We start from the raw sequence: 5661 nt of genomic DNA, 5'->3' as shown, positions 1-5661 counted from the left end.
GTCTGTGATTGGCATGGGGAAACCCCGCCTCCGTTATTGATTGACAGACGGAACCCTGGACTAAGGCATGGATGGGCTGAGAGAGGAAGAGTTTTAACAACACCAGGTTAAAGTCCAACAGGTTTATTTGGTAGCAAATACCATTAGCTTTCGGAGCGCTGCTCCTTCGTCAGATGGAGTGGAAATCTGCTCACAAACAGGGCACAGAGACACAAAATCAAGTTACAGAATACTGATTAGAATGCGAATCCCGACAGCCAACCAGGTCTTAAAGATACAGACAATGTGGGTGGAGGGAGCATTAAGCACAGGTTAAAGAGATGTGTATTGTCTCCAGACAGGATAGCCCGCAAGTCCAGGAGGCAAGCTGTGGGGGTTACTGATAATGTGACATAAATCCAACATCTCGGTTTAGGCCGTCCTCACGTGTGCGGAACTTGGCTATCAGTTTCTGCTCAGCAACTCTGCGCTGTCGTGTGTCATGAAGGCCGCCTTGGAGAAGGCTTACCCGAAGGTCAGAGGCCGAATGCCCGTGACTGCTGAAGTGCTCCCCCACAGGAAGAGAACAGTCTTGCCTGGTGATTGTCGAGCGGTGTTCATTCATCCGTTGTCGAAGCGTCTGCATGGTTTCCCCAATGTACCATGCCTCGGGACATCCTTTCCTGCAGCGAATCGGGTAGACAACGTTGGCCGAGTTGCAAGAGTAGGTACCGTGTACCTGGTAGATGGTGTTCTCACGTGAGATGATGGCATCCGTGTCGATGATTCGCACGTCTTGCAGAGGTTGCTATGGCAGGGTTGTATGGTGTCGTGGTCACTGTTCTCCTGAAGGCTGGGTAGTTTGCTGCGGACAATGGTCTGTTTGAGGTTGCGCGGTTGTTTGAAGGCAAGAAGTGGAGGTGTGGGGATGGCCTTGGCAAGATGTTCGTCTTCATCAATGACATCTTGAAGGCTCCGAAGGAGATGCCGTAGCTTCTCCACTCCGGGGAAGTACTGGACGACGAAGGGTACTCTGTCCACCGTGTCCCGTGTTTGTCTTCTGAGGAGGTCAGTGCGGTTTTTCGCTGTGGCGCGTCGGAACTGACACGGATTCATCAACACGGATGCCATCATCCCATGTGAGAACACCATCTACCAGGTACACGGTACTACTCTTGCAACTCGGCCAACGTTGTCTACCTGATACGCTGCAGGAAAGGATGTCCCGAGGCATGGTACATTGGGGAAACCATGCAGACGCTACGACAACGGATGAATGAACACCGCTCGACAATCACCAGGCAAGACTGTTCTCTTCCTGTGGGGGAGCACTTCAGCAGTCACGGGCATTCAGCCTCTGATCTTCAGGTAAGTGTTCTCCAAGGCGGCCTTCACGACACACGACAGCGCAGAGTTGCTGAGCAGAAACTGATAGCCAAGTTCCGCACACGTGAGGACGGCCTAAACCGGGATGTTGGATTTATGTCACATTATCAGTAACCCCCACAGCTTGCCTCCTGGACTTGCGGGCTATCCTGCCTGGAGACAATACACATCTCTTTAACCTGTGCTTAATGCTCCCTCCACCCACATTGTCTGTATCTTTAAGATCTGGTTGGCTGTAGGGATTCGCATTCTAATCAGTATGCTGTAACTTGATTTTGTGTCACTGTGCCCTGTTTGAGAGCACATTTCCACTCCATCTGACGAAGGAGCAGCGCTCCGAAAGCTAATGGTATTTGCTACCAAATAAACCTGTTGGACTTTAACCTGGTGTTCTTAAAACTCTTACTGTGTTCACCCCAGTCCAACGCCGGCATCTCCACATCTGGGATGAGAGACACAGGAAAACAATCTGGAATGTATCTACAACATGTAACCTTCAATGAGTGGATAATCAGGGAAGTAATTATAACCATTTAGCCAGAGAACAAGTTGCAATGATATTGTATCATTAATGTAGAGAAATGCCCTCCAAATGCTTCACAAACAGAATTTTAAGATTAGATGCTAAACCTATTAGCAGAGTTATCAAAAAGCTTGATCAAAGAGGTTGAGGTTGGTTTTAAGAAGGGGCCTTCAAGGTAGAAAAACTGGCCATGGAGTTTAAGGAAGAAGCTCTAGAATCTAGTGCAGATATAGTTGATGGCATGGCTGTCAATGCTCAGTTTAATGGATCTCACAACACCAGGTTAAAGTCCAACAGGTTTATTTGGAGTCACAAGCTTTTGTGGGGGCTGTTCCAGAACTTTAACCTGGTGTTGTAAGACTTCTTGCTGTGCCCACCCCAGTGCAATGCTGGCATCTCCACATCAGGTTAAGGGAGGAAGATTAGGAAGCTGAAATCAGACAAGTGAAGATTTTGAGTGAGATTGCAGCAACTGTCTTAGCCCAACAGAACACAATGTTTTATCCAGCATCGAGCCGAAGAGATTTAATATTCTAATCACTTTTCCTGCCCTTCTTACTTTCAGTCTTCAGCGTTGGCAAGCTGCAATTTCAAAAGGAGAGACAAATCCATCTCTTTCTTTCTCCGTCAGTACACAGATGCCCAGTGGGTAAGTCCTCTGGCACCACTCTAAGTCTAGAGAAGGCTGCAAGGTTATGGCCCCTGCAATTTCCATTCCCGCTTCCTTCAATATCCTGTTTTAACATTTATTCATTTACGGGATGTGGCTATTATCGAATAAATAAAGAAATCAGGGTCATCAGAGAAGAGGTGTTCGAGGAGAACAATATATTAATATGTTAACCATGCCAAACGCTGCAGAGAAATCGAGTAGAAAAATGTATCACGGTCACAGTTCCAGAGACAGGAAATGTTGTTTGTGGCCACACTTAGAATCATAGAGTGGTTACAACAGAGAGAAAGGTATTTAGCCCTTCATGCATATAGAATAAGAGTCCATAGTTTTAGGATAAAGGATGGCAGATTTAAAACAGAAATGAGGAGGAATTATTCACTCAAAAGGGTGGTGAATCTGTGGAATTCTCTACCCCAGAGTGCAGTGGACGCCGGAACACATTTAAGGAGGAGATCGATAGGTTTTTAATTAGTAGAAAGATGAAGGTTTGTGGGGAGTGGGCAGGAAGGTGGAGATGAGACCAACATGAGATCAGCCATGATCGTATTGAATGGCGGAGCAGGCTCAAGGGGCTGAATGGCTCCTAGTTCTTATGGACCATGCCAGATCTCTGTAAGACCAATTTAGCTAATCCTACTTTGCTGCTTTTCCCCTGTAGACTTACAATTTTTTTTCTACAAATAATTATGAATTCCCATTTGAAAGCCATGATTAAACCTGTCTACCTTAAAAGAGGCCACAAGATTCTCAGGCAGTGCCTTCCAGATCCTAATTACTTGTGTAAAGAAGATTTTCATTGCTCCTGGTTCCTTTGCTATTCTTACATCGGTGGCCTCTGATTCTTGACCATTATACCAATGGGAACAGATTTTCCCCATGCATCCTGTCCAGAGCTCTCATGATTTTTAACATCTTCATAAAATCTATTTGTGATCTGCTCTAATGAGTCTAAGTTTTTTCAATCTATCCATGTTAAAGTCTTTCCAGAAGGAAAAAAAATAGTAAAAATGGGAAAACTGGTCTTGTATACCTTAAAATGGAACACCAGCAAAAACTGGGAAATAAGAGCACTGGTCCAAACTGTCTTTTCCCGTTAGGTTTAGAACATAGAACAGTACAGCACAGAACAGGCCCTTCGGCCCACGATGTTGTGCCGAGCTTTATCTGAAACCAAGATCAAGCTATCCCACTCCCTATCATCCTGGTGTGCTCCATGTGCCTATCCAATAACCGCTTAAATGTTCCTAAAGTGTCTGACTCCACTATCACTGCAGGCAGTCCATTCCACACACCAACCACTCTCTGCGTAAAGAACTGTATCTCCCACCACGAACCCTATAGTTATGCCCCCTTGTAATAGCTCCATCCACGCGAGGAAATAGTCTTTGAACGTTCACTCTATCTATCCCCTTCATCATTTTATAAACCTCTATTAAGTCTCCCCTCAGCCTCCTCCACTCCAGAGAGAACAGCCCTAGCTCTCTCAACCTTTCCTCATAAGACCTACCCTCCAAACCAGGCAGCATCCTGGTAAATCTCCTCTGCACTCTTTCCAGCGCTTCCACATCCTTCTTATAGTGAGGTGACCAGAACTGCACACAATATTCCAAATGTGGTCTCACCAAGGTCCTGTACAGTTGCAGCATAACCCCACAGCTCTTAAACTCCAACCCCCTGTTAATAAAAGCTAACACGCTATAGGCCTTCTTCACAGCTCTATCCACTTGAGTGGCAACCTTTAGAGATCTGTGGATATGAACCCCAAGATCTCTCTGTTCCTCCACAGTCTTCAGAACCCTACCTTTGACCCTGTAATCCACATTTAAATTAGTCCTACCAAAATGAATCACCTCACATTTATCAGGGTTAAACTCCATTTGCCATTTTTCAGCCCAGCTTTGCATCCTATCTATGTCTCTTTGCAGCCTACAACAGCCCTCCACCTCATCCACTACTCCACCAATCTTGGTGTCATCAGCAAATTTACTGATCCACCCTTCAGCCCCCTCCTCTAAGTCATTAATAAAAATCCCAAAGAGCAGAGGACCAAGCACTGATCCCTGCGGCACTCTGCTAGCAACCTGCCTCCAATCCAAAAATTTTCCATCGACCACCACCCTCTGTCTTCGATCAGACAGCCAGTTACCTATCCAATCGGCCAACTTTCCCTCTATCCCACACCTCCTCACTTTCATCATAAGCCGATGTATATGACATCAACTGCCCTACCTTCATCAACACACTTAGTTACCTCCTCAAAAAATTCTATCATTTAAGCCCCTCATTCCTGGAACCATGCTCATAAATCTTTCCTACACCCTCTCTAATACTTTCAAATCCTTCCTGAATTGTGGTAGCCAGAATTGGATGAAATGCTCCAATTGAAGCCAAACTAGTGTTTTACAAAGTTTCACCATAACTTCCTGACTGTTGTAACCTGTACCTCTATTTATAAAGCCCAATAACCTGTACACCTTATTAACTGGACTCTGGACTTGACATCCAATATGAATGATTTGTGCGTATATAACTTCTGGGTCTCACTGCTTCTGCACTCCCTTTTGAAGTTGATGTGTTTCTATTATTTTCTGTTGTTGCTGAATTTCTTCCTGCCAATGAATCACGATGTGGAGATGCCGGCGTTGGACTGGGGTAAACACAGTAAGAACTCTCACAACACCAGGTTCTTCCCATCACTCCGCCATCCCCACCCGTACCCTGTACCTTCAGAATCTGCCTCCACACCTCCCACCTTGTATCCCAGAACATAGTACAAATTTCAAATACAATCCATATATTGATTTGATTTATTATTGTCACGTACTTACAGTGAAAAATATTATTTATTGCGCGTTATACAGACAAAGCATACCGTTCATAGAAAAGGAAACGAGAGTGCAGAATGTAGTGTTAGAGTCATAGATTGGACTTTGGGGGATGGGGAGTTTGGGGGGGGTGGGTTGATGTGGGGGGGAGTTTGGGGGGGTGGGTTGATGTAGGGGGAGTTTGGGGGGGGGTGGGTCGGTGTGGGGGGGAGTTTGGGGGGGTGGGTTGGTGTGGGGAGGAGTTTGGGGGGTGGGTTGATGGGGAGGGAGAG

Source organism: Mustelus asterias, chromosome 22 (genome assembly GCF_964213995.1).
Source record: "Mustelus asterias chromosome 22, sMusAst1.hap1.1, whole genome shotgun sequence".
NCBI classification, from domain to species: Eukaryota; Metazoa; Chordata; class Chondrichthyes; order Carcharhiniformes; family Triakidae; genus Mustelus; species Mustelus asterias.
This window is presented reverse-complemented; position numbering follows the sequence as displayed.